At 40.8% G+C, this 12,085-nt stretch overlaps 1 non-coding gene across 1 annotated transcript; it reads right to left on the bottom strand.

Annotated features, from left to right (window-relative positions):
- Positions 1 to 9,704: 9,704 nt before the first annotated feature.
- Trnas-cga (transfer RNA serine (anticodon CGA)) lies at positions 9,705 to 9,779 on the bottom strand. The gene has a single exon. It is a non-coding gene; the product is annotated as a tRNA-Ser (tRNA).
- Positions 9,780 to 12,085: the final 2,306 nt, after the last annotated feature.

The raw sequence follows: 12,085 nt of genomic DNA, 5'->3' as shown, positions 1-12,085 counted from the left end.
GTTTTCAACATATGATACATAAATAATATGAACAACAGTGGAGACAGGTTGCAGCCTTGTCTTACCCCTGAAACTACTCTGAACCATGAACTCAATTTACCGTCAACTCTAACTGCTGCCTGACTATCTATGTAAAAACCTTGAATAGCTTGCAAAAATTTGCCTCCTATTCCATAATCTCGTAGAATAGACAATAACTTCCTCCTAGGAACCCGGTCATATGCCTTTTCTAGATCTATAAAAAATAGATACAATTCCCTGTTCCACTCGTAACACCTTTCCATTATTTGCCGTAAGCTAAAGATCTGGTCCTGACAACCTCTAAGAGTCCTAAACCCACATTGATTTTCATCCAATTTGTCCTCAACTAATACTCGCACTTTCCTTTCAACAATACTTGAGAAGAGTTTACCCACAACGCTGATTAGAGAGATACCTCTGTAGTTGTTACAATCTTTTCTGCTTCCATGTTTAAAGATTGGTGTGATTACTGCTTTCGTCCAGTCTGATGGAACCTGTCCCGACTCCCACGCCATTTCAATAATCCTGTGTAGCCATTTAAGACCTGACATTCCACTGTATTTGATGAGTTCTGACTTAATTTCATCCACCCCAGCCGCTTTATTGCACTGCAATCTATTGACCATTTTCTCCACTTCCACAAATGTGATCCTATTTCCATCATCATTCCTATCCCATTGTACATCGAAATCTGAAACATTACTGATCGTATTTTCACGTACATTGAGCAGCTCTTCAAAATATTCCCTCCATCTGCCCAAGGCATCAACAGGATTCACCAGCAGTTTTCCTGACCTGTCCAAAATACTTGTCATTTCCTTTTTACCTCCCTTTTGAAGACAGCTAATTACACTCCAGAATGGTTTTCCAGCAGTTTGACCCAAAGTCTCCAAACTGTTTCCAAAGTCTTCCCAAGATTTCTTCTTGGATGCTGCAATTATCTGTTTGGCTTTGTTTCTTTCTTCAACATAACTTCCTCTGTCTATCTGAGTTCTAGTATGTAGCCATTTTTGATGCGCCTTCTTTTTCCTTTTACAGGCTGCCTTGACTGTGTCATTCCACCAAGCTGTTTGCTTCATCCTACCTTATCTTCCTTATAAGTACTTGAATAAAGTCCTTGAACAGGTTCACATACGTCACTGCAGACATCAGAAACTATCTGATATGAGGGTTGGAACTATAGTTGCAACTATTTATTTGCAAAAACAGACATAATGTCTGATGGGATACCACAATCACTGATTATACGATGTTATTTATAATCCGTCTTGATTGCAAAAATGTTTATTCACATGACCGGTTTCGGTTCCTCTAGAACCATCTTCAGATCTGAAGATGGTTCTAGAGGCACCCAAACGATAATTATCATTTCAGATCTCAAGATGGTCCTAGAGGAACTGAAAACGGTCATGTGAATAAACATTTTTGCAGTCAAGACGATTTATAAATAACATTGTAACTATTTATTCACAACCGATACAAAAGAGTTACATGTTTGCAACTGTTACTGTTCTTCAAAGTAGTCATCAGCATTGTGTAGAACCCATTGCCAGCGATGTGATGGCGTAGTATAGCGTTAGCAGAGCCTACTCTGTTGATGTTGCGAATGGAGTGGTCTAAAGTTATGGTGATTTTCGTGTACGACTGTGATGTGTTATCCCAACGCATTAGGTTCCTTTCCTCCACGGCAGACTGTCAATGCTCAGTACAACTGTTCGTTTCTGGAGCATCACCTGCGACCAGCTTTGTGAAAGAAGTGGTGAACTTTCTGCACAACCCATCCATCATTTTGCACGACAATGCGCGGGCGCATACAGCGCAAGCTGTGGCTGCTGTGTTCGGTCAATGGGACTGGGAAGTAGTGTACCATCCACCATACTCCCCGAACTTAAGTCCTTGTGACTTTGATTTCATTACAAAGATGAAGGAACCACTTTGAAGCATTCGCTTCAGAACTGTTCAAGAGGTTCAACAGGCAGTATCAATTGTGAATAAAGAGTTGCCACTATTTAAGTTCCAACCCTCGTCTATAACAGCTACTGATATGCGCAACAATCACTAATGTAAATGTCTCCAGTTGCAAATATCCAGTGTTGATAGTAGCCTTTCTTCAGGTGTGTTGTCCACCCCCAGTAGCTGAGTGGTCAGCGAACAGAATGTCTATCCTAAGGGCCCGGGTTCGATTCCTGGCTGGGTCGGAAATTTTCTCTGCTTAGGGACTCGGTGTTGTATTGTCCTAATCACCATCATTTCATCCCCACCAACGCACAAGTCGCCGAAGTGTCGTCAAATCGAAAGGCTTGTACCCAGCGAACTGTCTACCTGACGGGAGGCCCTAGTCACACGACATATATTTCAGGTGTTTTGGATGTCGCTAATTATTGTTCTGCATTTAAATTGTGTTCTCAGTTGCAATGAGGAGCCTGTAAAAACCGTCAACCTGCTGTATACAACGCCTTGGTCAAGTTCTAAGACCAAGCGAGGTGGCCCAGTGGTTAGCACACTGGACTTGCATTTGGGAGGACGACGGTTCAATCCCGCTTCCGGGCATCCTGATTTAGGTTTTCTGTGAGTTCTCTAAATCGTTTCGGGCCAATGCCGGGATGGTTCCTTTGAAAGGGCATCGCCGACTTCCTTCCCTAATCCAATGAGACCGATGACCTTGCAGTTTGGTATCCTCCCCCAAATCAACCCAACTAGTAGTACTAAGGAAAGCTGGATATGTACCAAAATTGACAACTATCTTCAAGCATTTCACCTTTACGTACATTTCTCGCCACTTAAGCAGAACAAACCAATCTAAAAATCATTTGTATAATGCAGTGTATCACTAAAACCGAGTTCCGGTATTTTCGTAATTCGCAAGTATAAATACGAAAACACCCAAATACGGCATGTTAGTTTCGCAGATATTGGAATCATGTCGGCGTTTGATTATCTCGTGTTTTTGTACGTTCTCTCTAGTGTAAATACCTGTTCAAGTATTGAAGCTTGCGCTTTGCTTGCACGAATGTGCATTCACTCCAACTTCCACAAAACAGTTATACCAACTTATGGGCATAGTCCCTCCAGACATCAGAAGGAGAACAGCTCCACGAAGTCGAGAAACAAAAACAAGAAACAGATCCCAGGCATCCAATGTTTGGACACCAACCCCAACCTAAAATACTTAAATCAAGGAAGAGTTTTGTACTAACAACCGATTCAACCCCTTGACCGCCTAAGGCACGACGACAAGAACTGTGGCGAAACTCGGAACCACCAAGACGAGGAAATAGTTCCAGGGAAGGATTTACATCTGGCTTCGAACTCCCATACACGATCTGGAAAGCCTTGAATAGATTAAGAATGGGTGTATCACGATGCAAAGTATACCTGACAAAATGGGGCTATATCAGTACAGACGAGCTCTGCGATTTTGGAGAGTTACAAACCCGCGGCACCTGGCCGAACCTTGCACGATAACCTACTAACAGCAAATGACAAGGCCGTACAAGCCGCAACGTACTGGACTTCGCATAGGTGTAATGACTGTAATCCCAGACAGAATCATACCAGCTCTTTTACAGGAACATTGTTTTCTGTGTTTTTGTATTTTACTTTATTTAATTCTCACTTCTCTCACTACCGTATGTATAATATTGCTTTATGTTTTCTCTTTATTGTAATCTTACAGATTTTGTAAAAGTGATGTCTTATATGCGATAAATAAATACTTGCGTTCGTTTTGATCTCTAAGGGGGCTTTGTAACTTGGGTGTTGTGACAGTATGCCTGTCCAAGGTGATGGCCATTGAAGATTTATCATAAACACATCTCTCTTCGTGCAGTTTGTTATAATTAAATGTCAGTTAATGATACATCAGCAATGAAAGACTGCAGGAAATCCTAAGATGAATAAAAATTTTGTTGAGAGTTGCTTGCATTCATGCAATATGCTAGCACAACAAACAAGTGCAGTGCACGCTAGCCCCCCCCCCCCCCCCCCCCCCCCCCCCGCGTGCAGACAACGAACGAAGATTACCGAATCTGGCAGAGCGCTCGTATACTCGGCTGCGTATGCGATTGCGAGATTCAAAACGGCGGGACTGGGATGGAGTTGCGAGTGGCCTGCAGTTATTTTATATGTTATTGTTTTGAACGAGGCAAATTTAGGTGATGAAAAATATTCATTCAATCCCCATGCCAAACTAAATTAAAAAATCTGGTTGATACTGAGTTGTGATAACTGCGTCCTGTTGAACAATAATTAAGAGGGTAATAACAATGGACATTCCGCTTTTTCTTTTTTTTATTAATTGTAATATTTTCTTTGTAAAAGGAAATACTGTTGTTCTTATCTAGGTGTAGGTTAGGTAGGTACCTGGTATTATGAATGTTATGGTCATCATCATACGCAGCTAGAACTGATTTTAACTACGTAAAAACTTTGCAGTTACCTTATAATCTGGCTAACGAAAGCTGAACTTGACGTTTTTACGAACGTCAATACCACTCAATTCAAATATCAACTTTTAACACCAAATTGTATAAGTTAGTAGACTTGATGTTCTTGATACTTGATTTGATAAAATTTCGTTTTTGTCCATTTGTCTTTTTTCATAATATCGGTTTCTATCTTTGAATATGGACTTCAATAAAGATTATTTTGATTTTGACACGTATTGAAACGTATTTCGTGATTTCAGTTGTTATTTGATCCATTGGTGCTGACAAATATGCATGGTATATAAATATAATCGATTTATTGGTTTTTACGAAAATCATGCAATAATAATTACATACATACACACATACGGGTCGAATGAATAAAATCTTCCTTGAAGCCGGTTAAAAATAGTGATCAGTTAGGAAGTGAAAACAAATTACTGTATTGATTAAGCAAGCTCTCGTTGGTCAGACTATATAACTGAAACATGATTTTTAGGCTTGTTTATTTTTGCAGCTTCAAACCAAAAAAAGGAAAAAACTGGTAATCAGGATGATTCAGGTGGCAGTAAATGTAGTGAGGTGGGTCCAGCGCTATTTACACGACGTTGTTCTGGTCGTCCAAGAGACAGCAGTTATAAAAACGTAATTCACTACTGAAACCACTAAAAGGATTAGAATCGAACCCGTAAATTCTGGTAATATTACTGATGAGGTGGTTTCTGAATCTCAAGCATCTGAATCTACATTCATTCTGGAAGATGGAGATAATTGTCATGAAAATGATATCGGGCGGTGGGTTGGGCGATCTTTTCTAATGACTACCGAAAAGCCAATGGAAATGCTAAAGCGTTGCTGGGTACACCCAGAAGGTTATTTTGCTGGTGATGCTTCGTATTTTAAACGCAAATTTAATAAAACTTGGTTAGAAATGGTGCCAGCCTTGGCTGGCTTGCTTACTTAAAGAGACTGAAAGGTGCGTTTTGTTTGTTTTGTGTTTTATTCCCGCCGAGATTTATAATGTATGTGGTATGCAGGGATCCCTAATTGTCTACACATTCACTAAGTACCGGTCTAAGAAACTTTACTAAATGCCTTCTCTGAAAACTACTTAGAACAGATAGTTAAGAGCCCCACTCATGATGGAAATATACTGGGTCTAATGCCAACGAATATATATGACCTCTTTGAGGATGTCCACATCGCAACTGGTATCAGTGACCATGATGCAGTTGTGATTATGAACACAACTAAAACGAGCAGAAAGACATTTATATTTCAGCAAACTAGATAAAAATCAGTAGCGTCAAATCTCTGTGAGGGACTTGAAACTACCAGCACAGGGCAGGAGTGTGTAGAGGAACTCTGGCTCAAGTTTAAAAGAATGGTTGATCATCCACTGGATATGCACGGTGAGTCACTAACTATTGCCACCAAGAATAACTCCGAATGTATGATAGCTGAAAAGTTTGTGGGACAAATGATGCATGGCACAACGGGGGCCATAATATGACGTTGGTTCTTTGTTGCTAGGTGGGGTCGCTTCAGAGATATGAAGGTCAACTTTGTTTTTCTAAAAGGGATGCTACAGTTTGATACTGTTTCTGATAGCGGCTATCGAGACGAATCCAATTATGTGTTACAGTAAGGTCTTTGAAGGTCAAAAAGGTGACATGAACGTCCATTTACAGAAGGTGTTCGAAGTGATGACCATTGATATCAATGCAGTGCTGCAATCTTCTTATCATGGACTGAGTGGTATTCCTTATCACTTTGGCACTTATCGAAGCACATACTCTGACAATTCTTTCTCGTATATCGTGCAAATAGTAAATATTCGTATCCACCTAACGCTCCATTGACATGTAAACACCATTCGACGGTTTCGCAATACAACACTAATAGAAACGGTAAGACTAGTATCGTCGAATCAAGCGAATGTGAATGAGGTAATCCTTCGAAGAACAAGTCGATATGCTTCTCATTTACAGAGAGTGCAAACGAAATTCAGTGAGAGCCAGAGACTTATACGCTGAAAGATATCCTCAAAGTACCCACCCTACACGTCATACATTTTAATATGTGTATGATAAATTGAGAACAACTGGATATTTAACGCATCGGAAACATATCTGGAAAAGGAAAGTTGCTAACAAGGAAACGGTAATTGGTACTCTTGCCACTGTGGTTCGAGATCTTTGTGTTAGTTCACGTCAAATCGCAATGGAATCTGGCATGAGCCAGAGTAGCGTTGTTCGTATTCTACATCGCCATAAATATCATCCTTACCATACGCCATAAATATCATCCTTACCATATCGGTCTCCACCAAGAATTAACTGGCACGGATTGTATGCGCAGCATTGATTTCTGCCAATGGGCTCAACTTCAGATTCAGATGGATGACACATTTATTAATTTGATTTTATTTACTGACGAGGCTACATTCAAGAGCCATGGAAATGTTAATTTGCATAACATGCATTATTGGGCAACTGAAAATCCACGCTGGCTGCGGAAATTTGCACACCAAAAACCGTGGTCGGCGAATGTATGGTGTGGGATTCTGGACGACAGAATTATAGGCCCCTATTTCATCGAAGGAAATCTTAATGTTAGGAAGTACACCACATTCCTGCAAGAAACATTAGGACTGTTATTGGAAGAAATACCTTTAGGAACAAGGAATAGAATGTGGTATCAACACGATGGGTGTTCTGCACATTTTTCGCTGATGGTTAAAAATGAGTTCCAGAGACAATTCCCAGATCGTTGGATTGGACGTGGAGATGTGTTCGCCAGACTCAACGCCTCTGGATCTTTTCTTGTGGGGATTCGTGAAAGACATTGTTTATAAAGACGTTCCAACTACACCTGAAGGTATGCGAGAGAGAATTGTCCGAGAAGTGCTTCGATAAGTGCTGATGTGATAAAGAATACCACTCAATCCATGACAAGAAGATTGCAGCACTGCATTGATTCCAATGGTCATCACTTCGAATAACTTCTGTAAATGGACGTTCATGCCACCTTTCTGACCTTCATTGACCTTCAAAGAACTTACTATTACACATCATTGGATTCATCTCGAAAGCCACTATCAGAAAATAAGTACCAAACTATAGCAGCCCATATAAAAAGAAGAAGAAGAAGAAGAAGTTGACCTTCATATCTCTGAAGCGAGCCCAACTAGCAACAAAAAACCAACATCATATTATGGCCCCCGTTGTCCCATGCAACTTTTGTCCCACAAACTTTTCAGCTACTTTCATACATTCGGAGTTATTCTAGGTGGCAACAGTTAGTGACTCACCCTGTATATATACACAGTAGAACAGTTCATAGTGGGAAGAAACCTCAGTGGTATTCAGTCACTGTAAAGAAACGGAGATTACTACATAATAGGTGTAAAACAAAGCGTAGGGCTATAGAGAGTGAAATGGTGAATGAAACGCGTTTGGCTGTCAATAGATGCGTGACGCCTTCGGTGACTACCGTAGCAGAATATCGTCAAGTGATCTTTCACAGAACCCAAAGAAATTCTAATCGTACATAAAAACTGTTAGTGGCACCAAAGTTAGTGTCCAGTCCCTTGAGAATGACACGGGAACTGAAATTGAGGGTAGCAAAGCATTCGTAACTCCATTTCCAAATGTTCCTTTAACAAAGGAAAACACAGGAGCACTGCTCCAATTTAATCCTCGTACAACTGAAAAAATAAATTAAGTAAGTATTATTGTCAGTGGTGTTGAAAAAGAGGTGAAATCATTAAAACTGAACAAAGCTCCACAGCCCGATGGAATCCCTGTCAGATTCTATACTTAATTTGTGGCTGAGATAGCGCCTCTTCTAACTATAATCTAGTAGATCCCTAGAACAAAAAGCCGTTTCTAGTTCTTGTAAAAAACGCAGGTCGCAACCGTCTACATGAAGGGTAATAAAAGTGATTCACAAAACTATCATTCCGTATCCTTTGATATCGACTTCTTGTAGAATCTTAGGACATATTGTAAGCTCAAATGTAATGAGGTATGTTGAACAGAATGACCTCCATGCTGATCAGCATGCATTTTGAAAACATCGATCATGTGAAACCCAAATCGCACATTTCTCACAAGACATGATGAACGCTTTGGATCAAGACAACCACACAGCTGCAGTATTTAACTTCCGAAAAGCGTTCGACTCTGTACCACACCTAAGCTTATCGTCAAAAGTACGATCATACGGGATATCAATTGAAATTCGTGACTGCATTGAGGAATTTTTCGTAGGGAGGACGCAACATGTTATCTTGGATGGAGAATCAACATCGGATGTAGAAGTAACTTTAGGTGTGCTCCAGGGAAGTGTGCTGAGACCCTCGCTGTTGTATATGAATGACCTCGTAGACAATATTAATAGTAAAATCATGCTTTTTGCAGATGGTGCAGTTATCTGTAATGAAGTACTATCTGAAAGAAGCTGTATAATTTTTTTCAGATCTGGATAAGATTTCAATGTGGTGCAGAGATTGGCAACTTGCTTTAAATGTTCAGAAATGTAAAATTTTGCACTTCACAAAACGGAAAACGTAGTACCCCCCATGACCATAATATCAATGAGTCACTGTTGGAATCGGCCAACTCATACGTACATCTGGGTGTAACACTTTGTAGGGATATGAAATGGAATTATCACATATGTTCAGTCGTGGGTAAAGCAGGTGGTAGACTCCGGTTCATTGGTAGAATACTGAGGAAGTGCAATCAGTCTACAAAGGAGATTGTCACAGAGATACTGTAGGAACTAAACTGGAAGACTGTTGAAGACAGGCGTAAAGTATCCGAAGAAAGTATGTTAACAGAGTTTCAAGAACCGACTTTAAATGATTATTCCAGGAATATACTGCAACCTCCTACTCATCGCTCCCATAGGGAACGTGAAGATAAGACTAGAATAATTATTGCACGCACAGAGGCATTCGAACAATCATTCTTCCCACGCTCCATACTTGAATGGAACAGGAAGAAACCCTAATAACTGGTACAATGGGACGTACCATCTGCCATGCACGTCACGGTGGTTTGCAGAGTATAGATGTAGATGTACAAGATATACACAGTTATTGCAAAGCTTACTGCGAGCCTTGTGCGATTGCCGTTTTTTGGGAGGGGGGGGGGGGGGGGGACAGCGCAAACACATGCGTACAGAATGAGATTTTCACTCTGCAGCGGAGTGTGCGCTGATATGAAACTTCCTGGCAGATTAAAACTGTGTCCCCGACCGAGACTCGAACTCGGGACCTTTGCCTTTCGCGGGCAAGTGCTCTACCAACTGAGCTACCGAAGCACGACTCACGCCCGGTACTCACAGCTTTACTCCTGCCAGTATCTCGTCTCCTACCTTCCAAACTTAACAGAAACTCTTCTGCGAACCTTGCAGAACTAGCACTCCTGAAAGATAGGATATAGCGGAGACATCGCTTAGCCACAGCCCGGGGGACGTTTCCAGAATGAGATTTTCACTCTGCAGCGGAGTGTGCGCTGATATGAAACTTCCTGGCAGATTAAAACTGTGTGCCCGACCGAGACTCGAACTCGGGACCTTTGCCTTTGCCTTTGGTAGAGCACTTGCCCGCGAAAGGCAAAGGTCCCGAGTTCGAGTCTCGGTCGGGCACACATTTTTAATCTGCCAGGAAGTTTCATACAAGCGTTCAGGTTGCTATGCAAACAGGCCACGCAAAAACAACTGAAGATAGTAGAAACACATTGCAAGCTGTAGTCAATACAATTATTTCTTGCGGAAATGGTCATTTGCCAGTGAGCGGAAAAGAAAAAGATGACGGCGTATTTCAAGATTTGGACTAAAAATTGATTATGGCGACGCAATTTTGAGCTAACACCTACAAAAAACGCTCAATTTTCGTCTCCAAAAATACAAAATGAAATTTTAAACATATTTGGCATCCTAATCAGAGAAAAATTGGTCGATAACGTCAAAGCCATTAGTGCCTACAGCATTTTGTCTGATGAATCAGCTGATATACTAGGAAAGGAGCAACTATGATAGCTTATGAAATTAATGGATTCATTAATGTATTAAACATAAATGTTAAAACGTGCGTGTGAGAGGGATTCGACGGGTACACTACAATGGCGGGAAAAGATGGCGGTGTTCAAAAAATATTGAGAGAAACATATAAAAAAAATGTTCAAATGTGTGTGAAATCTTATGGGACTTAACTGCTAAGGTCATCAGTCCCTAAGCTTACACACTACTTAACCTAAACTATCCTAAGGACAAACACACACACCCATGCCCGAGGGAGGACTCGAACCTCCGCTGGGACCAGCCGTTAGTCCATGACTGCAGCGCCTTAGACTGCTTTTTTTTATTTTTATTATTATTTTTTTTAATATCATTTTGTTCGTTGCATCTGCTCGTGGCGGACGTCGCAAGACACCCGTTTCAGTTCGTCTTTGATCCATTAACTCAGTTTTTTTTATTACAGAGGGCAGCGAACCCCCTGACCGAACACGCTGAGTTACCGTGCCGGCAGACCGCTCGGCTAATCCCGCGCGGCAGAAGTATGTAAATAGAGCTTTTATTTTCAATACGTCTCTCACAAATTAAAACTTCTAGTCAGCGGTTCATGAGATCCGCAACTGCATTGAAACTGAAAACGATACAGTAATTTTTTTCAGTGAAACAGTTTCAAAAATATTCACTGAAAATACCACAGCTGTCTGTAACAGGGTGGTCTCATAAATACGAAAGTATTTCGATGTTTAAGAAGCATATTGTCGCAATTGTGGAAGGTTAGGAAAAGCTTTCTCGGGATAAGAATTCTGGGACAAGAAAAGCAGCTTACCAGTTGTTATCCGGGACAAACCACATTCATATCGGCTTTATGTATTATAGACAAGTAAAATTCCCTGCTGCAATCCGTCGCAAAACCTTGGACTAAAAAGTGTGCAGAACACATATAAACCATAACAACTGCAATTTCAGAACACAGGCGTTGTGCCGAAGAAGGGAGTAAGGGATTATTTTAATTAGCTTATGAAATAGCTACGGCCTTAAATTCAGAGGTGCGTTTTCCAAGGACAGCAACTCGCCAACAATATAGGGCAAGTCATCCAGCTGGTTCGTTAAAGCGAATATTTCCGTCGCTCGCCATATGTGCTCAAGTTCCACTCGTTATCAGCGTCATTAGAGCCGAGATTCAGCAAACACCAACCACCAGCATTTGCCCTCTCATTGTTATGCCCTGCTCAGATAATAAAAATTACAGCTCCGAGATTTTTAAAAATGTATGGAGGAAGAATCCAAATTTTATGAATTAGAAGGGATCACATCAGAAGCCGAACTGTCGCGCACTTTTTGGATAAATAAGCAGGAAGACTTCGAAACTTTTTAGATAACAGAGTTAATCTAGCAAGCCGGTTTTTTTTTATCGAAAGGTGACAACAGCTCTAGTTATTTTACTGACAATGCCTCGTTCCACATGCAACTGAAAGTGCCCTCAGACTAGTAAAAACATGCCTGAGAGCAACATTGATCGAAGAGAGGTTAAATGGTCTTCAAATGCTCAGTATACATAAAACAAAAACGTGTAAACAGTATGGGCAATTTTTTTTCACGGGGGGCATCAT

This window comes from Schistocerca nitens, chromosome 4 (genome assembly GCF_023898315.1).
Source record: "Schistocerca nitens isolate TAMUIC-IGC-003100 chromosome 4, iqSchNite1.1, whole genome shotgun sequence".
Classification (NCBI taxonomy): Eukaryota; Metazoa; Arthropoda; class Insecta; order Orthoptera; family Acrididae; genus Schistocerca; species Schistocerca nitens.
The sequence above is the reverse complement of the archived record's forward strand: the minus strand, read 5'-3'. Positions and strand labels throughout refer to the sequence as shown.